Source organism: Pollicipes pollicipes, unplaced genomic scaffold, assembly GCF_011947565.3.
Source record: "Pollicipes pollicipes isolate AB1234 unplaced genomic scaffold, Ppol_2.1 Scaffold_5724;HRSCAF=6776_pilon_pilon_pilon, whole genome shotgun sequence".
Classification (NCBI taxonomy): Eukaryota; Metazoa; Arthropoda; class Thecostraca; order Pollicipedomorpha; family Pollicipedidae; genus Pollicipes; species Pollicipes pollicipes.
This window is the reverse complement of record NW_023596746.1, coordinates 17,903,652-17,926,601: the sequence shown is the minus strand read 5'-3', so window position 1 is coordinate 17,926,601 and position 22,950 is coordinate 17,903,652. Positions and strand designations below refer to the sequence as shown.

Below are 22,950 nucleotides of genomic sequence, written 5' to 3'. Positions count from 1 at the left end.
TCACGACACTCGAGGTATGGCACCGGCGGTCGCGGTGGGACCCGCGGCGCGCACACCCGCCTACGTGTTGATGTACTGGTTGATCCAACCCATGAACTTGGCTATGTTTGTGTAGACGCCGGGCAGGCCGGCTCGTGCGCAGCCGATGCCCCAGCTGACCAGGCCGATCAGTGTTTCTCCGGCCGCCCTTGTACAGCGTCAGCGGGCCGCCGCTGTCGCCCTGCGTGCACGGACAGGTCACGGTCAGACGCAGAGCCACTGAAGGCGCAGGAGTGCAGCGCTCAGATGCAGCGTCACCACAGACGGGGCAACGCTCAGATGCAGGGTCAGCCCAGACGGGGCAGCGCTCAGATGCAGCGTCACCCCAGACGGGGCAGCGTTCAGATGCAGCGTCAGCCCAGACGGGGCAGCGTTCAGATGCAGGGGTCAGCCCAGACGGGGCAGCGCTCAGATGCAGCGTCACCCCAGACGGGGAAAGCGCTCAGATGCAGCGTCACCCCAGACGGGGTGGCATGGTCGTGACCATGCTCAGATACAGGGTGGCCAGGGTCACGGGTATGTCACGCTAGATTCACCGCCCCGGCGGTACATACGTACGGCAGATTAGAACAGTGCCTTCAAAGAATTAGGCCCATAGCAGCATCATGTATGTCTTGCTTGTGGCGTCACTGACATCCAGCATAACTGCTACCATTAATCAGCCTTTGACTCATTCACCAGTTTCCCTTGCCTAATCTGACGGCTGTCCTCACCGCGTCCATCACTTTTGTCTGGTTTACAGCTCCGAGAAACGCCCCAGTCCTAAACTGACGAGTGCTCCCCCCCCCCGTCCCCGTCCCCCCAACACTGTTCTCCTGCCATACCACAGGGCGGTGCCCGGCTCTCACCTGACAGCTGTTTCTGTCACCGTCCCCGTCCATCGTCCGCCCCCCCGCCCCCCCCCCCCCCCCCAACACTGTTTCCTGCCACACCACGGAGCAGCACCCGGCCCTCACCTGACAGCTGTCTCGGCCACCGTCCTTGTAGCCGGCGCAGAGGAACACCTCGTGGATGGTCTCGCGTCGCCCGGCGCCGCGGTACCACTCCTGACACGTCTCTTTGTCAATCACCACCACGTCCACCTCCTGCAGCACGTTCGGCGTCGACGCGATCCCTGCCAAAGGTCAGCCAGAGGTCAGCCGACTGGTCAAAGGTCCGGTCTTCCATCAGATGTAGAGGTCAGTCAGAGGTTATGTCTTCGGTGAATGCCGTGAATTCGACTCAGGGTTGCTTTATAATAGCTATATATCTAGCGATGGCATTCCAGAAAAAAAATGAGGTGCCATCGCGTCGCCGTACGAAAGTGCCCAATCTTAACGTACACGGCAGAGAACGATTCGAGCCCAACCATCATAGACAGCTTGGATGTGGCCGAACGAGGTGTTCCGTGTTTCGAGAGCGCCAAATGTGGTCACGACTGGTAGAGCAGGTGAGCGCGGCGGATTATCCACGCCTGGCGATACCCCGCACTAATCGCACGCTGCGCTGGGCTGATCATGTTCTGTGAACATGTACGCCCACATCCTGCCGGCAGTATAACGACAGTGCAACCGCCCGTCCCCAGCCACTGGCGCGACACGGACCGTGTGCGGTGCGTCCCCAGCCACTGGTACGACACGGACCGTGTGCGGTGCGTCCCCAGCCACTGGCACGACACGGACCGTGTGCGGCCCGTCCCCAGCCACTGGCACGACACGGACCGTGTGCGGTGCGTCCCCAGCCGATGGCACGATACGGAACGTGTGCGGTGCGTCCCCAGCCCATGGCACGACACGGACCGTGTGCGGTGCGTCCCCAGCCCATGGCACGACACGGGCCGTGTGCGGTGCGTCCCCAGCCCATGGCACGACACGGACCGTGTGCGGTGCGTCCCCAGCCGATGGCGGTGGCCGTGTCGCCGACGAACGTCTCGTCCAGGTTTGGCAGGCACACTGGGATGATGTGCTCCTTGAACACGACGTCCTTGCTCAGCTTCACCAGCGACACGTCGTTCTCGAAGTCGGACGGGTTGTACTTCGGGTGGATCTGCGGGCAGCGAGGTCGGTGATGGTCAAGAGTCCTCAGCTAAGTGCCGTGGGTTCGAGCTTTTCAGGTCTGTACGTTTGCAGTCATGTTTCTCAACATACAACTGGCCGTAGCGTTAGTACAAACACGAGCAGTGCTGTTGCCCTCACCACTTTCCGTTCCAGGGTGAAGTCCTCGTGAGGGTAGCGCTCCGAAATACTCGCGGACGTTGTACTCTCCCAGTCGTATCTTCATGCTGGACAGATCCGCTCTGTTGTGCACAATAGAAAACAAAAGTCGTTACGGACCGGACGCACACAGGTCGTAAATATCAAGATGGACGGAAATTGAGCTGGGAAGCTGAATCACTTTTCCTCGAGCTATTGCTATTGCTCCAAGCCACTCTTATTTAAGCCGTCTGAAGGTAAGTCCATATCTATTATCAATACTACCGGATCGTCGACGTGCCTTAAACCGTGTGCAATAAGTTACGTGATGCAGGAATACGCGACTTTCCGTCTGAAAAGACGCGTCCAGCGCTTCAGTCGGTGGCAGACAATCAGATGGGAGCCACCAAAACATTCGGACAATGTTAGATGGATGTGAGCAGGACACCGCGTCGAGCGGGGTAGGAGCGGTTGGCCGAGACTGGTGACGCGTGGACGCGCGGGGTAGGAGCGGCTGGCCGTGACCGGTGAGACGCGGACGCACCGGTAGACGCAGTGGGCCGCCGTCACCACCCAGCGTTTGTTGACCAGCGCGCCGCCGCACGCGATGCGCTTGGAGAAGAAGCCCTCCTTGATCAGGGCAGCCTGCACGTAGAGATAGGTCAGGTCGATGTCGACTGGCTACGCATCGGGCTCCAGCGGTAGACCCCGGCAGCCCACATGCGCGAGGTCGGGCATGTGCTGTATCTACTTCACGAAGTTGCCATGTATGAAACGTATGCAATATTCAGGTGGAGACATTCTGAGCTTTTCGCTTTCGCGTTCATTGCATATCGTTGCTATAAAACGTTTTGCTCCAGCACTCGAACGGATAAAAAGGTGTGAAAAAGCACTAAACGCAGGCCATGTAGCACTAGAGAGAAACTCAGTATGGTGAGATGTTCCTGATAATGTGTTCTGTCGATCAGCATGAGCCAATGACACTCAAAAGGCTCAAATAAGACGCACCGATGGATACGGCATTACAAAACCTCAATTTTACAACACAGGTACTTGACCAAAGCCCGCGCATTGCAGTGCAGATCGATTGTGTAGGCCTCGCTATCATCATATATCGAGTGCGGGTATACCGAGTGCTACTGTATCGGCAGCAGTATCGTCTGAACGTTGCCACATCCCATTCATCTGATTGGTGCGCACGCCTAGTACTGAGTAGCGGGGTGCAGTTTTGCATGCGTCAGTGCTGCCATCTACTAGAAGAGCGGGAGAGTGACTCGTGTTGTAACGTCCGCCAGAGGTCCCCAGTGAGGCTGTAGCGAGCCGATCGCATTTGGGTCGCTAGAAACCCGGCGGTTAGCAGATCGTCAGCTGTTCGCCAGCACGTCACACTTGCGCCGGTCTCTGCCTGTCAGCAGCATGCTGACGGTGCACCGGCTCTGTAAGACCGGGCCCAGCCACGCCGAGGTGCCCCACCCACCTGCCAGGGGTGAGAGCCGAACGACGAGTCGTGTCCACCGACAATGCGATTGGTGGGGCTGTACACCCTGGCCACACTCTGCAACGAGACAGTGTCTAGTGAGCACGAACGCCGTACGGTACGGTTTGGCAAAGTGCGGCATGACGGGATCAGGTACGGCAGAACAGGATTAGGTGCATTATAATAGGATTAGACGCGAGTTTTAGGATGCGGGTACCATATTGTGAGGCACGTCAGGGCATGGCACAACACAGGACGGGACAGTAAGATACGACACATCCAGGTGCGGGTCGATAAGGTACGGTAAGCCACGACGCCGCTCAGTACAACACGACAGTGTGCGCTGTATGTACAACCGGGTGCGGAACAAGACACGCTCTCGGGTCGGGCCAACGGGGCCATGAGCACGACAACCAGCTCACACACACACACATACACGAGTGATGAGTGTCGCCCTGGAGTGACCGTGGCGGTGTGAGAAGCGGGGTCGCTGTGTGGCGGGAGGCGTGGCCGGCCGCGGCGGCGGCGGCGCCGGCCGTGGGGCGGGCGTGCCACGTGCGGCCCTCTAGGCTACTCCGGCATGCGGTCTCGTGCGGCGGTGGGACGACAGGCGGCGCGACGTCGTCAGGCGACAGGCGCTCTTACTGGCTTCGGACGGTCTGGGGCCGGAGCCCGGATGGGGACGAGGCGGGGCGGTGGCCGGCCGGCCGGACCGGCCCGTCAATAGCGTTACTGTCCGAGTCGGGGGCGAGGGCAGGGACCGGTGGGGAACCCCCCGCTGACCCCGCCGGCCGCTGCCCCGGGTACAGCTCCTGAATAATGACATACGGCCGCGTGTCGAACACGGGGCCGTAGCTGGGCACGTCGCCAGCCGTGGCCGGTCCACGTGATGTGGGAGAGCGGGCCGGGCGGCCGCTGGTCCAGGATCGGGATGATGGGCACGGGCGGCGGACGGGGCGTGCGGAACGGCCGGGCGGGCCGCGGCGGCCGTGTCGGCCGCCGAAGCTGCCGCCGGGCCGCAGCGGCGAGCGCATAGTCGTGACCTGGCTGCTCAGCACCGAGCTGGCCGCCGAGAGGTCCGAGCCCCGCCCCAACCAGGTCCGAGTCTGTCGCAGTCGGGTCTGAGTGTGGGGGCGTCAGGTCTGGGCATGGAGGCCAGGGGGCGTGTTGGAGGGGGAGACTGTCGGGCTTGATGGCGTAGTTTAGGGCAACAGATGTGTTCGAGAAGATGGCACCTGCAAAAAGGAGAACAGTGGAAGATAAGATCATGGGGATGTGAGTCAGAAACATCTAGCCACATACTGTCTATAATCATCCATAAAGCCAAAGGCGTGGAAGCTCAATTCAAGCTCAAGGATCAGCATGCAGTGTATATAGGTGGGTAAAGAGAAACAAGAATGTTGATATGCAGCACAATGTCGTGTGTTGATATGCAACACGTTTCGTGGCCAGCAACGCATCAAAACGCTCATCATGTGACTAGGATGTTACTGAAAAGCGCATTTTCGCATGTGTAATGTCCTGACGGATTATGTCTTCCACAGTAATTCTAACATATCTGCGTGCGTTAGACTTTTTTAAGCCCACGCCGTGTAGCACATGTGGATACCAGATCTCGATTTGTAAAGCGCTATTATCAAATCATATGAACATCACGCACTGGTGCATGGCTGCACACACCGTCTGTGACAAGCTGCAGACTACTCTCGAAGTAAGTGTCATCTTCACGTACGACATCTCCCATCAACGGATGGCTAACTCGGACCGGCCATCCCGTTCTGATTCCCAGTTCAATCCAGCCCCCAATCAGCGTACCAACAACATGCCGCGTGACCGGCCCTGGCAGCATCCCAGAGGCGGCCGGCGCGCGCCGCGGCCCGTGGCAGTGATTGGCCCAACGGTCGGTCCCGTACCGGCCGCATGTGACGCGGCGCGCGTCGGCGCGCTGTCACAAGAGCGCCACGGACGCCGCATTGTGCCTGATCACGCCGCGTGGCCGAACACAATCGACAGCGCGCCAAGTTCGTACGGGCGGCGCCAGCCCGCGCGCGCCGTGACGGTGGCTCCAGTTGGCCGCATCCAGCGGCGCGCCCGGACCGATTGAGGAAGAGCTTGCGCCCGCGTAACCGGGGCTCTTGCAACAGCGTGCTTGTTCGAGGCCGCTCATGGACTGCGCTTTGAAATGCGGCGGCGTTGCTGACAGAAAACGACGGTCATTGATGCGACACTGAACTGACAGCCCGCGTTTTGGAATACATTTCGTTCTCTACGTTGTGTATGCGGCTATGCCAACCAATGTCATAGGGTTTGGCTTGACATCGTGGCTCAAAAAACCGACAGTCCGTGAAAGTGGTTTGGCATGAATACACGTGTTGCTGGGGCATCCATAGAGGAGAAGAGTCCCCCCACCCCCATAGAGTGGCATTCTCATCTTGGTCGTAGATGGCTCCTGACAGAAGCTTAAAATCAGCGTGATGCGTTTTTACTGAGCTCCAACCACTGCCTCCCACCTCCCTTCATTTCCTTAACCAATCCAGGCTGCACCCCTGACAGGCATCACAACTTATGTTTGGTAGCTTCTATTCCTGTGGGTGGACCAGGATCACAAGTTCCGCCCGTTGCGCGGCTGTCCAAGAATACAGCCACGGAACGGGCTGCACGGACTGGAGTTTGGCGCAGCCCGTGCGCCAGTGGCCTTGCCCCACAGACACGGAGCCCGGTCACGGCAGCGGGAAGAGACCAACAGGGTAGCAGCAGCTATCTTGGACAAGTCGTCATCGACCCGAACCCGGCGCCGGTGACGTTGGGCAGCTCCATCCCTCCGACCTCCCCATCCCTGAGCCCGTCCACTGACCGGAGTCGGTGGCGGTGGGCTGCACTGTACCATCCGACCATCCCATCCCTGACCGGAGTCGGTGACAGTGGGCTGCATTGTCCCTCCACTCCCCCGACCCCCAGGCCCGGCCACTGACCGGCGCCGGTGACGGTGGCCTCAGCCGCGTAGTTCCTTGTCGGGCCATTTCGCGTGGCACGCAGCAGCTCCAGACCATGCCGCCGTCGCAGAGGTCCATGGCGCGCCTGCCTTGGAACACGCAGCTGACGCTGACGGCGCAGTCGTACTCGCTGCCCCTGTAACTGCACTTGCGCGGGATCACTGAAACAGGCGGGGCGCCGCGGCCCAGTCAGCCACGCCGGCCACGCCCCGGCGGCGGGGAAGGCTTGTTAGCAGGGGAGGGAGGGGGGGGGGGGGGTGCTGGGAAGGTAGTTTCGTCAAGCGTCCAGGAAAGAATGGGCGATATTTCTTTGCGGGCGATTGTGTGGTCGTCGTTAAGCAAGGGACAACGCGGAAGGGAAGAAAGAGAAGGGAGAGTGGCATCTCGCTATCACACCGCCATTGTTTAAACGTATGGTACGTCTAAATGACTTAATTGGTATGTACGTGTTGCTGCAGCAGAGGCCCTGCGTGACGTCACTGGTTCCGAGTCACACTAAAGCCAGGTAGCTAACAACCGCGGTCGCTAAGACAACCTACCTATACATGCGGCTCACATTTCAAAGCCGTGAATGTCCAGGTTGTGAATGTTGTGCTTTGGGTTTTTGTGGATACGGATGGTTTTTAACGCATCGGGCATAATGTTCCACAGAGAGTGTTTTTGGATCAGGTCTTCTCTAAGTGTGTAGCTTGTGAATGGAACCCTTTGACCCCCATCTAACCCAAACAACCAATTTGAGATTAACGGGCAATTTTTGCGCGCAATGTTTTGACGTGTTACGTACTTTCGTAGTACTTTTAACCGCCACATGACATTGCCAATTCCCTGTTTTTCTGGGACCCTGACGTTTGTCATACACTCGCCATATTATGCCTAACACAAAATACAGGACGCACAGCGCCCATATGTTTTGGCTGTTGTCACGAGATCAGGTACAGCCAACCTTCGCTTGGTAGACCAAAATATACCCTTGTTTCTTCACAGAAATGGGCGTAAGCGCACTGCGTAACAGATACCAGTTGCGACACGGAAGACCACCATAAAAATACATTTTTCACGGAGACCGCAGAACATCAGTTTCTCACAAGAGATGACCATAAACACGTAACAGAAATTAATGCAACGCATCTCCCTAGGAAGGCTTATGATAGCTAGCGTCCTAACGCACAACAACCTAAACCTCTATTCACTAGCAAGACCGTGTGAACCCGTTTCCCCCAACGGAGTGCAGCATTACCCCATCTTCCCACGGGGACTAGTTGTGAACCAGCTCCCATGCGGGACCAGTATGCCGCCATTACTCACGGGAGACCCGTGTAAACCCATGGCTTCGCTGAGACCGGTGTGGACCCGCTAGCTTACTGAGACCAGTGTCAACGTCTTTCTTCATGGACCGGGGTAGGGCCTATCTTCTCACAAGAGAACAAAACTACAGTGAATCGTTTCTTCACGGAGAGTAATATATTGGCTCCCCGCGAAGACCAGAATAATCTGTCTCGCAGAGACTATTGTAGCTTATTTTCCTGACGGACAGCGGCATGTGCCCAGGCCTGACGATGACCGGTTTGTACCCACTTCCCGACGGATATCGGCACATCGCTACTTCCTTGAGGGCGAGCGGTTGTGAAGCCGGTTACCTCACGGCCGGCGTTGCCCCACGGAGCCAGGCTCGGCAGCGTGAGCCGAGTCGCACCGGCTTACGTCACGGCTCGTGTGAAAGGGCGGCCGTCACGCGATCAGGCTTGCCAATGGCTGTGACGAGACGGAGCGGACCGGAGCGGACCGCCAGCGCCCTGCGGGGCCTCTGTCAACCCCATCAGCACCCGCGAGGCCTCCATCAACTTCGTCAGCACCCCGCGGGGCCTCTGTCAACTTCCGTCAGCACCCCGCGGGCCTCTGTCACTTCGTCAGCACCCCCGTGGGGCCTCTTGTCAACTTCTTCAGCACTCCGCGGGGCCTCTGTCAACCCCGTCAGCGCCCCGCGGGGCTTCTGTCAACCCCGCCAGCACCCCCGCGGGACCTCTGTCAACCCCCGTCAGCACCCCGCGGGGCCTCTTTTAACCCCATCAACACCCAGAGGGCCTCTGTCAGCCCCGTCAGCACCCTGAAGACCTCTGTCGGTCTCCAGAGGACCTCTGTCAGCACCTGGAGGGCAGGCAGCGGTCTCGTCGTTCAGGGGATGGCGGTCGGGCGAGGCAGGGAGAACTGAGGACCGGCACGTCCGGCTGGCTCAGCGCGGCCGCATGCTCGGCTACCAATCTAACCGACGGCGTGTGCTATGTAGCCGTGCCTTAAACCACCCGCGCCAGCTCACTGGCTGCGGGTTATGGCGGAGTATTTGGGTGTTAAGCGTTTACCGTCCCCCAACTAGTAACACCGGCCACCTTTTAATGACACAGCAGTGGGATATTTTTACATGCGCGTCTTAGGCTTGTTTGTTCGGATCTGTTCGTGCTTTTGGAAGGTCTTCCCAGACAGAAGAAATTGCTGTGTTTTAGCCAATGATGTTGAGTGTCACAGGATGCGAGCCAATCTTAAACAGAGGACTTGAATAAGAGCATCTCCCAAAAGGCCACGATAGAGAAGCTTCCAAGATCGTTACAGCACTACGTTTGTACGCATACAGTGGAGTAAAAAATGACTCAGTAAATGCTTCCATGTCCAAACGTTTTAGCAAATAAATTTGCATTAAGGCTTGACCAATTCGCCTTCGATGTCAGTTTTGTCAAAACCAAGTCTCTGAACAGCTGGGGCACGGCGCACGGTCGGAGCGCAGGACGTAGCTCAGCTACCGGGCTGCAGGGAAGGCACCGACAACCAGCCCCGGCACCGAGTTAGTGGAGCGGCGCTGGCGCTGGGCGCGGCGCTGGCGCGCTGCGCCCGTCACGGCTTCGGCTGGCCGGGCGCAGCGCCGTGGGTCGCGCCCGACGGCCGGCCGCGCCCAACGGTCCGCCCTGCCCGGCGGCCGGGCGCCCGCAGCGCCACCCTACCCGGCTGCCGGACGGTGTTGCGCGAGGCGTCCTGCTCGTCCGCGGTGGTCGTCGAAGATGAAGTGGTTGCTGGCGGGCCGGTGGTACCGCTGCGGCCGCGCCGGCCGGCCCCGGCCGGTACACGACCTCGGCGTACGTAGCGGGGCCGTGCTGCGGCGGTAGCTCGGGGCCCGTACCCGACGCTCGGGCGCGGCCGGTACCGGTCACCGTGCTCCCGGAACGGGTCGTACTGGTCCTGCTGCAAGCGGCAGCCGGTACGGCCTGCCGTAGCCGGGCCGGATGGCGCGCCCGTGCGGGCCGTCCGCGTCGTCGAACTCGCGCTCGAAACTCGTCGCGCTCGAACTCGTCGCGCTCGAACCCGTCGCGCTCGGCCGAGAAGTCGTCAAAGAAGTCGCGGCGCGCGCGGCAGACGGGCGCGCAGACGAGCAGCAGCAGCAGCCAGCGGCGCGGCCCGGCCGGCGGCATGGCTGACAGTGTGGTCCGGTGGCCTCGCTGGCAGGTCAGGCGCATGCCCGGCGGGCGCGGGTGGCACAGCGGACAAACCACGTGACGGTCGGCGCACGCGGCGCAGACTGAGGCGACTGGCGGCGGCGCAACACCGCTGTCGTTCCAGCTCAGAGGGCAAGCACTTTCACTGGCCGGGCGCGCTCACGGCGGCCCGCGCCGCCGCGCCGCTGCCAGCCGGCTTACGCAAATCACAGCGCCGCTTGGGAAATAGCGGCGTTGAACGTCGGAGCCGCGGCCCCCACGCGGCAGGGATGACTTCTCAAAGTGGAGAAGAAAACGGCCGCGGGCTGAGAACGGGGGTTGAGCGAAAGGCGGCTGGGGGGACGAGTAGAAAGCGCCATGTTCACATGCAGCCGTGCCTTCACGCTATTAAAGAATCGCGGAAGCAGAGTCTTGCGCGAATCATCATTAAACCATAATCCCGCAAGCATGCATCATTTCAGTGAGCAGTGCACATTTACATTGACGCGCATCTAGATGAGTTTCATTGGTTTCGATAACAATGACGACGAACGATGGAAATATGCATAGGCTATTTCTACTCAAACACATAAGTAAGCCACTTTCGCCTTGAGGGCCAAAAGACCTCATCAGCCACCCCATTCTCACGGAGCTCTTATTTTCAAGTGTTTAGGGGCGAGTCGGCGCCATGACTGTTCAGTGCGCTCTCTCAGGGAGGCGATGGGGGCTAGGTTTGCATATGCATGGGACTGGACGATCACGAGCCCCAAGTCCTGGCAAGTCGTGCAATGTATGCGCTATGGAAAAAGACCTATGGCGTGTCATGTAGCGCTCGACGCAAGGTGCATTACATCCACGCGCTGACTTACAGTGCGTTATATCTACGGCGCGCGCGCTTAGAACGTAACAGAATGCCAGAAACGCGCGATCTCGGACAAGAGCACGCACGGCTAGCTTATTGGCACCACCTGCTCTTCCCGCTCTCATCCACAATCACGCATTATCAACGGCTCTCCTCTCTTCCCTTCCCACGCATCTCAACGTCTCCCATACTTTCACACAGCCGCAAGCCACTGCTCAGTCCCCACGAGGCTCACACAGCAGCCGGTGCAGCTGCCTAGGAACACAACGATATGCTTGTCACCGGAGTCGTGCTGCCTGGGGCTTGCGTCACACCATTTTATCGCCTGTGATGTAACGCGGCGTGATAAGGCGCAACCCGGGACTTTGAGGTACAGCACGCTTTTGACCCCCGAATAGGTCGCAAACGTGGCGTAATTCGACTAGCTTGGACCGACAACCACACCTAACAAAAGCCTTACACAACCGGTTACGTTTCAGACGAAATTTCCCCATAGCGCTGATATTCAGGGTTGCTCAAATGACTAGTGAACAGCACGGCTCCGCCTGCCAGCGACAAGTTTTCACGACTCACTCGCGTCAGCCAACAAATCGGGTGCTTTGAATGTCGCATGCTGCGCATGGTCTAGTTATGCGCTGCCCTGGTTTTGTTTTCTCTCGCAACGAAGAAGTTGTGCTTACGCAACGAAGCTAGACATGCAAGAATGCTTACAGAAGGCAGAAAACAGGCCTGACATCTCGTAACAGAAGATGTTCTCCTGAACTCCGAAGAAGGCTGAGAAATCAACCATTTGGCAAGCTTCCATTGGAGGTAATGTGCTTAGCCTTTCATTCGTCCCGGTTAACACGAAATAGAAACAGCTCTTTATCGAACTCTCTGTCCAGATTCCTTGCATGAATTTCGGAAGCAGCATGACTCGAGATTAGCACCGGCAATTGGTAATAATTGGGACGCTGTCAGAAATTTGATGGGACCAGAGATTGATGTCCAACGCATGGTTTCCTGTCAAGCTACGTTGGTCTTCCGGTCTTCCTCAACGTCAAGCTACGTCGGTCTTCGTTGGTCTATCAAGCTTGGATCTTCCGGGCTTCCGTATGGACTACGCTGAAGTCAGCATATTGCAAATTAATCGCAGTGTAAGCGTCCAGGTGGATTGCAAAACGAAGGCAATTTCGTAAATCATTGCTATTTCGCAGCTTTTCACGTAGTAAGAGCTTCAAAATATGTGTGACAGACTACGGATTCCCTGCAATGACCAACAAGAACGATATTTGTCCTTGACCCGATGTGATCTCGACTGGCCAATCAGCTGCTGATTCAAATGCGTATGACATCGTTGATAGAGCTTTGTCCCTGAAATGAATTTGAGAAGGTATCAGAAATATGACTTCCGGAACATAACATGATTTCAATAGCTGCCACAATACACTTAAGCTACACAAATTCTCAGCTCCAATCAGGGTCCTCGTTTGACGTTTAAAATGGCATGAGCCTGTGGTGAATATCAGATATTTTAAATTCGAGCATGTTCTAGACGCCCTGTTCCGAGGATGAATCGCAGAGGTTCATCCCATTGTCAAATCAAGTGCTGCTCTTCACAGCCCGGTGCTCTTCTACCCACCTTGGAAGCCGACAAAATACCCGCGTTTACGAGCCCAGCCACATCTTCCATTCCGCGCTATTCTCCTGACACGTTCACCTGATGATGGTAGAATTAAGGAAGCTCGCTTTGATGCGTGACATTGACTTTTGTATCAACTCTTTCAGCAAAGCGAGGGCCGTTCGGGGCTCGTATCCATGTAGCCAGCATCACCGTTGAGCTTACTCGGCACCGCTCGTAGAACAGCAGTCCTGTTTGGAAGCTGAAGATACGGCCACGGCCTCGACCATTGTGCCATGTTGTGGGTCGAGGCCAGTGGGCGTCCGAAGCACGGACCCCTCGCCGTTCACTGGCCTCCCCTCCGCGTGGCCGCACCAAAACAACACTTTGTCCCTCTGCCGGGAGCGTGCACGCATGTCGCGTGGCCCCCTCGCCGCTCCAGCGACCTCTTTCATGTGCAAATCGGCAACGGCTGCCCGACAGGGGCGCTGATATGGCCACTGCACGGTCCAGCGCCGCCGAAAGCGTGCCACGCGGACGGCGGCGGCCACCTCCTGGCCGGCCGTGACCCCGACGCCTCCGGGCATGTGGCAACCGCCGGACGGATGGCTGACCCCTGACCTCCAGGCGGCAGCACGCCAGACCGGCGCTCTGGTCAGCCAGCGCGTGGCGTTTGTTCTGCGTGGCGCGCGTGCCGGCATGTCCGCGTGGCCCGCGCCATTGCCGCAGGATGCGCCGACTACGGCGCTGTAGCGACGGCTCCGCCGCAGCATCGGGACACATTGTGTATGGCATTGTTGTCCTCTAGCATTGTCGACAACGGGCCGGAGGGTATTTTTTTTCTGCTGATAATTGTCCTGTTGTGACGCCGGTTTCGGAGTGAGCGGGTTGCTACTTCCCTATGGTGAGCATTACGACCACGCTATGGTCGGCGGACCAGCTACACTTCAACCGGCTCGTAATCAACCGGGCAGGCGGTTGCGACAGCACTGTGCCCCGTGTTCCTGATTGTGACGGACAAGGTGAGCACACTGTCAGCAGTATTACAGCCGCCGGGCCAGGGCAACCAAGCCAGAACTAACGGTTACCGTGAGTGATCGGCCGTCCCGTGTGAGCTATCGTCACTGGGTTCCCGTCAGCGTGCCAGGAAACGGGGTTAGAGCATTGCACAATATGAGGACGAGCGGACTAAATTCAGTGGGAGACGGAAGGATTGTTCAGGTATGTAGTCAAGACATCCATAAGAGCACTGTCACGACGCAGTAAAGCAGTTTTAGATATTCAAAGTGTTCTCTCAACGGGTCAAATGCAGAATATCAACAAGATTGACGTGAAAAAACAGCTATGTAAAAAGAGGTAGATACAGAAAGTACAAGAACATAAATACTCAGCAACCAAACTTTGCAGCAGGTATAAAAATACAATGACCAAATTTGAGCACACACAGCTGTTGAAGAAACCCGTATGAGCACAGCATGCGGCAGCTCACCGAGCAGGCCTTGTCAGAGAGCCGAGAGTCGCCAGACGGGCCGACGAAGGGACAGCAGAGTGCAGAGTGCAGAGTGCAGAGTGCAGGAGTTACTCACCGAGCGGCGCCGGCGTCAGGAAGTCGAAGATGCCGCGCAGGTGCTGCGGGCTGTAGGTGTCGTGTGGCTCGGCAGAGTTCCACGCGTTGCTCGGGCTGGTAGATGAGCGTGTCACGTGGCGGCGTCAGCACCTGGTTTAGCTTGATGAGCCGCATGAGTTTGCAGCTCGTTCCAGCGTGTTGACGTCCTCTATCGTCTCCAGCATCAGCTGGGTTGTAGGTTGGGCCCTGCCGGCGTGGCGGCTAGCGACAGAGTGACAGAGGCTAGAAGGCGTCGCTACTGATGACGTGCAAGACAGGGTGACAGCTAGCCGGACACTGCCGGAGGAATGAAGGTGTGGTATACATGACAGGATGACAGCGAGCGGGACATGCCGGAAGGTGAGGGTGTGGTACGCATGCGCATGCACACTGACAGAGATCCGTTGGTTAACAACAAGACGCGAAGTACACATGACTGACGTGCATCGGACGTGAAGTACACTGGACTGACGTGCATCGGACGCGTGACGTGTCGGTCACCGAACTCAGAGCACTACCCGGCTTTCAGATCCGTAGAATCAGCTAACTGTTGAACCAACCGATTTTAAGACTCAGTAGAACCGTGGCTTTTCGTTCGATGGTCAGCATAAGCTTGTGTCGAGCCGTTAGTAGATGGGTGGCGGGTCTAGGATGCATGGTCGACGACATTTATAATTTCCGTTCAGTTTCGGTCTTGGCATCGGTTTTTTTTCGGCTTCGGTTTAGATTTTAATGGTTCATATATCTATGTGAGTTTTTGAGAGAAGAAAACGACTGACCCCTTCCTGTGTGAAACGCCTTATGAAACCGTTTAGGAAAAATGACGCATGCATTTTCCTTTCTGAACATGTTCACACTATTTTTTAAATGAATGCGTCATCACTTTAATGACATTCTACGCTTCCGGGGACTTGTCTGAGTTAGGAACAACCTTGATACATACATGTCGCCGCTCGGAAACTCTCGAGAACAAGGCATGAAGCAACACAATCTACTGCAACATTTTGAAACGCTTTTAACTACTTTACCGACTGTTCTGACAACGGTCTTTGATTCAGTTTGTGTGCCTCCTCCGAGCATCATCTTATTCTGCCGATGATCTGATTGACAACTTGTCCCCTGACCACGAAAATATACAACCTGGGATTGCCCAACCGCATCTGGGACGATCTGCTGACAACCAATGGCTGAAAGGAAATTAAACCGTCTGGCATACAGCAGGCCCATTTCGTTCGCTTGCTTTGCCGGATATTTCCTAGCACAAGAACGACGACACCATGCTGAGGTTCGCCATCCGGCTTCATACTGCGGTCAATGAGAAAACAGCTGAGCTCTCGGCAATATCGGACAGCTGAGTTGATACGACGTTTCTGATAATTTGAGACCAGTTCAGCCACTAAGAATCTGCGCGGCGACGCGGGACCAGCTAAATGTCGTGACCAGCGCCCGCAGCGGTTCGGATGGCGGGAGACCATGGCCGGACTCTAGGTGATGTCGGACCATGGCAGAGGCTTCGGTAATGTGGGACCATGACCAGCACCCGCAGCGGTTCGGGTGGCGTGAGACCATGGCCGGACTCTAGGTGATGTCGGACCATGGCAGAGCTTCGGTAATGTGGGGACCATGACCAGCAAGTGGAACCATGGCTGGACCTCGGGCGATTCGGGACCACGATCAGACCCGGGTGATGCGGGACCACGATCAGACCCCGGGGTGATGCGGGACCACGACCAGACCCAGGGTGATTGCGGGACCACGATCAGACCCCGGGTTATGCGGGACCACGATCAGACCCCGGGTTGACGCGGGACCACGATCAGACCCCGGGTGATGCGGGACCACGTGCTGACCAGCCTCGGCGCGCCGTCCGCCGTCGGCCGCGGTCTGCTATGCCACGCGTCACGTAACGCTCGGCTGCCGTCTCGTCACAGCGGACCGCGCCGCGCTCCCGTTACATAGGATAACGGGACGCGCGCCGTGCCGCCCGGCCGGCCGTTCAGCTCACCGCTGGGGGTCACACGGCAGTGTTGCACGCAGTGTGCAGCGCCCGGCCGGCTCCGCGCCAGGCCACGTGGCGTCAGGCGTACCGTCAGTCTGCAGTACCTACTCCGATGCCATGAGCGGGGAGGGGAAGGGGGCGCATCGCACGAGCGGCTGCGTAGGTGTACCGTCAGCATCTGCAATATCTACCCCCCCGCTGCATGAGCGTGGAGGGGGAGGGGGCGCAACGCACGAAGCGGGGCTGTCAGGTGTACCGTCAGTCTGTAATATCTACTCCGCTGCATTAGCGGGGAGGGGAAGGGGCGCATCGTACGAGCGCTGTGTTAGCAAATTAAGTGGCGGTACAAGCGGACAGTTAGTGTTTTGAAAGGGTATAATGTGGCGAAAAATTAGGCAGTTTTCAGCGGCGGTGAGCAATGCAGCCATGAAAGAGCACGACGCCAACGTTTCAGAGTATGTCACCTGTTTGTAACTGTCACCCCTGCCGTTCGGTCACACGCGCTTAATATGGTCGGTAAAACCAGTTGTCTCTAGATGCTTCCGAACAGTTCAGAACATCTGTTTGAATTAGATGCTCCGACGGACGCAATCACATTGGACTCCTCGGTTACCAGTATGGAAGCAATACTTCCCATTTTCCACATTTGCATCGTGTGTGTTCACTGCTATCTAATATTCGCAATACACGAATGACAAAACGTTAAAACGTGGTACAAAAGCCTCAAACGCCCTATTTCAGGAAAGGATTTACAATATGCGTCATGTTTAGATAACTAAAAATGCATACGATACAGGGATATGCAGGGGTAGGTGTGCAGGGGGAGAAGTGCAGTTTGAACGGGCTTCATTCAGGGGGAGAGACGGGCCAATCACCAGGCACACCGAATAAATGGACGGATGCTCCTTATAGCGAGACATGTCACTGACCGCCGATCGGGCTCCCACGCGACGCCACGCTCCATCACTGCAATGCTACGTCGGCAGACAGTCTAGCCTGCAATCCCGTCACTCTTACTGCTGCTGTAGGGCAATTATATCCCGCCAAATAGACGAGTGTTTCGCGAGTATTTGCACGCAGAATCGCAATTCAACCGCAGCTGAATTCAGCAGACAGCTCGTCTACTACAAATAAGACTTACATGTTGCACTTCTTTTATAAATGCAACTGAAAAAGTTGTAAATCCTTCCTTTCTTGCCTAAAGCTAGACCATGCGAAACAAAAGTGGAAAGTGAGAAAAAAATTCCCGGATTCCAACTGCCACGCACTGGATATTGTGACAATGGGGGCATTAGCTTGAGGGGCCCTTGGAGGAGGCAGTGGCAGATGCACCACACAATGGCCCCGGCTGTCCCGCTTGTGAGCGCAGCCCAACGAAGCCGACAGGAAATGGGGTGAAAACTCGGCTGAGCCCCACCGCCGGCGAATTCGGACGTGATCTGATGCGATGAGCGGCCGGCCTGCAGCTGAAGCCGCAGCGGAAACGTCGGGTGGGTGGCGGAGCACATCCGTGTCACACGCGTGCTGTTTCCCGCCGGGTGGCGGCTTGGTTCCGCTTCCCTTCTGTGCGAGGCGTTGACCCAATTGTTGAGTGCTGCACGCCGTCTTCTCGAGGGAGGCTGTCGCAGGTCTCGGCAGAGTGCACTGCTTGCAGCTCAGCGCTTGCTACCACCAGCCGACGCCACCAGCGGCAGATTGCAAAGCTAAAGCCGTCCTAGCAACTCATGACCGCAATAATTGCGTGGTTACTAGCGACAAAAGCTGCGGCGCATCCGCCTAACAAAATCACGCCGCGAAAGCGAGCCATTTATCGTCTGGTGCGCTCTAAATATACGCGTACGCAGCTCGCACCGGCTCACTGCGGGCCAGCTCTCTCTCTCTCTCTCTCGACGAGTGTGCGCCTTTTGTCACCCGCGCAGGCTCATTAGCCGCGACAGGCTTCAGTCACAGTGCGTGTGTGCACTGTGAACACCAGCCCAGCAGCGTCGGCCTGACCGGACCGCGCCGGGGACAGCGCCGCGCGCGCGGAGAGAATAGACGCTGACTGATTGTGTGTGGGAGGCGGCCGTGAAACGGCACTTCCCTGTCACGCAGGACCGCGACGGCCGCACCCGGCCGCACGCGCTCGCCGGCCCGTTGCGCCGCCCACGCCAAACACCGACCTGCCTTGAAATGCTCGGCCGGCCGGGCGGGTAAGCCGTGCCGGCGGCGCTTGTCCGGTCCGTTGGCTAGGTTTCGCAAGTCTTGAAACCAGGCCTAGCGCGCCCGTCCCGAGCCAGAGCGGCGGTATGGCCAGGGCGTCGGCATCCGACCCTCTTGTCCTCTGTCTCGCTTCATCCTGCATCCTCGCGACACCCGCTTGTCCAGGGCAGGCCCGATACGTCAGCCACGAGGGGGCTGAGAGGTCCCGTGGGAAGGGGGACCCCGACCGGGTACCCGGCGCACATGCGTGGGTTAAAGCTCGGCGGTTGGCCCCCCCCCCCAGGCGCATGCAAGCCTGCCCCACTGCTAACCATTTTCATTCCTCCCATAGTCTTTAAGTGATCATTTCTGGTCGAAAGGGCTCTATTCCAAACAACCAAGCGTGGGCAGCTACGGAGGGTGCTGCCTTCGCGACAACAGCTGTCCTTCCATTGTTGGAAAAACGCGGGAAATATTCAATAATATGTCAAGAATATCAGTATCAAAGTATCAAACAAACATCAGACAGCAGCAGCGGCAAAATAAAACATATTGTAGGATCGAGACAATGTAGCTTTCGATTTAAATAGGCGTGTATGCGTCGCATTTGATCGCCCACACCCGTTGATTTAGCCGCCAAGCAATACTAAGTAAAACTAACAAAAAAGGAGTAAAACACAATCCTTCCGAGGAACTCTGAATAACTGAGCCAAAAATGCCTTCCATGACCTAAACAGACCAACCGAACGTGCCTGTGGCAAGCGAGCAGCGTGATCGCAGCAGAGCGGAGTTGCGCACTGCGCGAAAGTGGAATGCATGAAGTTAATTATGAACCACCTCATATTGTCAGCCTCAGGACGACATTTTAAAGTATGATGCTCAGCAAAGTCGTATCAGGATCCATTCTGTTATAGACTTCAGCAAAGACAAACCATTGGGTTAGCAGTGAGTGTGACTGTTTTTTTTTCGAGGTGCAGTGCGCAATAGTTTGGGTTCGGCATGGCCGCCAAATGGTTTGACTGTTGTAGGATTAGTGATATGTGACAGGAATACGCAAACATGTATTTGACATAACGAGCTCAATGAAAACATTGAAAACACAAAAAACGTGCGCAAAGCTCTTCAAAATGGCTATTCTATGCTTTGTTCAAAAATAATGACGCCACGGTTGTGCCGCAAAATGAACACAAGGTGACGAATCCTGTTGCTAAGTTTACTAGGCAGTGTACGTAATATGTATATGGGTAGAACATGCTGATAAGTATTACATAGTATGCATATGCAAGTTGTAGGATTATTTCATGTTATGTCTTATTTTTCATATTATAGGTTTTACGATGTATATATATATATATATATATATATATATATATATATATATATATATATATATATATAATAGGAGATGATGGTCAAGGAGGGAGGCGATGGAAAGCACACATTTCAGGAAAGGCATGGCTCTAGCGGCTACGGGTCTTTAACAAGTAATATTGCCCGCACTTCAATACATCGACCTAGCCCGATGGGTGACACGCGCACTCCCAGTGAGTCCCCTCCTGAGCAATCTGCTGAGGCGGCCGGCGGCTATCACTGACCTGCTATGGTGCGCGCCACATCGAAAAAGTTAAGGCCGCGTCCGACCGTGCGGCCCCGGCTGACGGCGTCCTCGATCTGTCGCTGCTTCTTCAGCAGGTTCTCCAGCCTGCTGTTTGAGGCTGCCGAGGTCGGCCCGCGAGGCCACAGCCAACCAGCAGGCGAGCAGCAGCAGCGCGGCCGGGGGAGCGCCAGCGCCACCGCATCGTCGGCTACGAGCAGCAGCGTCAGTCTGCGGCAGGACAGAGACGACTGGTCAGAGTCAGTCTGCGGTAGGACAGAGACGACTGGTCGGAGTCAGTCTGCGGCAGGACAGAGACGACTGGTCAGAGTCAGTCCTGCGGTTAGGACAGAGACGACTGGTCAGAGTCAGTCTGCGGCAGGACAGAGACGACCTGGTCAGAGTCAGTCTGCGGTAGGACAGAGGACGACCGGTCAGTCAGTATGCGGTAGGACAGAGGACGACCGGCCAGAGTCAGTATGCGGTAGGACAGAGAACGACCGGTCAGAGTCAGTCTGCGGCAGGGCAGGGGACGACCGGTCAGAGTCAGTCTGCGGTAGGACAGAGGACGACCGGTCAGAGTCAGTCTGCGGCAGGGCAGGGGACGACCGGTCAGAGTCAGTCTTGCGGCAGGGCAGAGGACGACCGGTCAGAGTCAGTATGCAGTAGGACAGAGGACGACCGGTCAAAGTCAGTCTGCGGCAGGGCAGAGGACGACCGGCCAGAGTCAGTATGCGGTAGGACAGAGGAACGACCGGTCAGAGTCAGTCTTGCGGCAGGGCAGAGGACGAACCGGTCAGAGTCAGTCCTGCGGCAGGACAGAGGGACGACCGGTCAGAGTCAGTATGCGGTAGGGACAGAGTACGACCGGTCAGAGTCAGTCTGCGGCAGGGCAGGGGACGACCGGTCAGAGTCAGTCTGTGCTAGGACAGAGGATGACCGGTCGGAAGTCAGTATGCGGTAGGACAGAGGACGACCGGTCAGAGTCAGTCTGCGGCAGGGCAGAGGACGACCGGTCTCAGTCTTCGCGGCGCAGGTCGGCTGTCTCGCTGCTGGCTGCGACGGGCCGAGGGACATATGCGGTGCGCAGGGGACACTTCCTGGCCTTATGTGGACGGATGACATCGATGCCACCAATTGTGGCTCCTCTTTTGCGGGATGTGTATTTGGGAGCAGGTCGACTGTGGTGTTCAGATTAGCTATTCCTCGATGGTGTTTGACTTATATGGTTCTCCGTTTCGAGTCGTAACTTTGTATGATTATCACGTCCTGAACGCGTCATTGCTATGATGGTCTAGGTTATACTGTGTTTATGTTTGTGAATATGATGACAAGGGATCAACGCTGTGATGAAGACGATCAAGGCTCATAACTATGTTTCTCCTCAGCTATGTTCATTCGTGACTATGCTTTTACCGCTGTCATTGCCATGCTTATTTTCAGCAAGATCTCAAGCCGGCCTCCCGTTTCCAAATTTTTGATCGGAGTAACACTCACAAATGCACTGCAACGCAGTCTTCACTCCGAAGTACAGCCCAAGCACAGCACAGTTCAGATCGGCTTCCACGCGGCGTGTGGCCGGAGTGGTCAGCACGCGTCTCTCTCACTCTCACCCACCACCAGCAGCACAGGACAGACTACCACAAGACGCTCCTTCCGCGGCGGCCAGCCAAGCACCACTGCAGCCGCCTCGGCGTCCACCCCGGCACCGGACGCCCCGGGCAGCCACACCACAGACGCGTCCGGCCGTTGTCGCCGTTTTCGCAACGCCGCCCGGCAACGGAGCGTAGCGCCCGCTGAAAAGACGACGCGTCCGGTGGCCACTGGGCTCCTGTGACGTCACGGGTCAACCGGCCAGCGTCGTACCTCTTTGTCGCGTCACCTTGACATCCGACGGAAAGGGGTTCAGCAGGCGGCGACGGCACACATCCGGCTCGGTCTGCGACCTTCACTGCTGGCCCACATTGGCAACGGAGCATGGCTCGGGCGGGACAGCGGCTCTGAAGAGATGGAGCGTGTCGCGGTGGACAGGAGCTCCGGGGACGGAGCGTATCGCGGTGGACAGGGGCTCCGGAGACGGAGCGTGTCGCGGTGGACAGGAGCTCCGCAGACGGAGCGTGTCGCGGTGGACAGAAGCTCCGGGAAGAGGGAGCGTGTCGCGGTGGACACAGGGGCTCCGGAGATGTAGCGCGTCTTGATGGATGGCGGGCTTGGGAGACTGAGTGTGTCTCGGTTGGCAAGGTTCGGCAGAGACTGAGCGTGTTTTGTAGTTTCTGGAGTGTCCCTATGTAGACACAGGTTCCAGTAAAATAGAGTGCGTTTCGTTAGCACTGACTCCAGTCGGCTCCTGATCTGGCCAGAGGTATGTATCAGGCGAGCTTCCTCGACATGATCTCGCACGAGCAACACACGCCATTTTTTGGAGCCGCCAACAGACATCAGGGGATGTACCTCCGCGTTTCCATCCAGTTAGCAGCACGGAGACTCAGGTGGCCTTCGATAAATGCAGGATGATACAGAATTTACGTGAGATCAGGTGATACGTCATATGTCAGCTGGTATGTCTTCGGTGTCGTTCCATTGGCGTATACCCCGCGGCAGTATTCTAAGGATGCTCGTCGTTTGGAGAACGTATTTCATGCCGTTTAGTTGTTTGCAAGAGAAACGCTCGAGTATGTTTTTAAAGCATGTCATGGGCTGCGTTCGTTCTGGCGTCATCAACGTTTGTCAGCTGGAATGCGTGACGTCATGCGTGCTGACGAGGCGTTCGATGTATGGGGTGAGGGGCAAGTTTGTGTTAATTTTGCTTTTCCATCTCCCTTCAACCTTTTACTTCAGACCACACATAAACTCTGGTATACTGCCGACCATGACGCACCGCCTGTAAAGTGATGTTTGGAAGCGTGGATTCTGTTCCGGTATTATAATCATCTATCCCACCCGTATGTTGAGTGCCTCTTCCCCATTTCC

General features: G+C 56.9%; 1 pseudogene; it reads right to left on the bottom strand.

Moving 5' to 3' along the window:
* On the bottom strand, window positions 1-21,870 carry LOC119102755 (serine proteinase stubble-like; annotated as a pseudogene).
* Window positions 21,871-22,950: the final 1,080 nt, after the last annotated feature.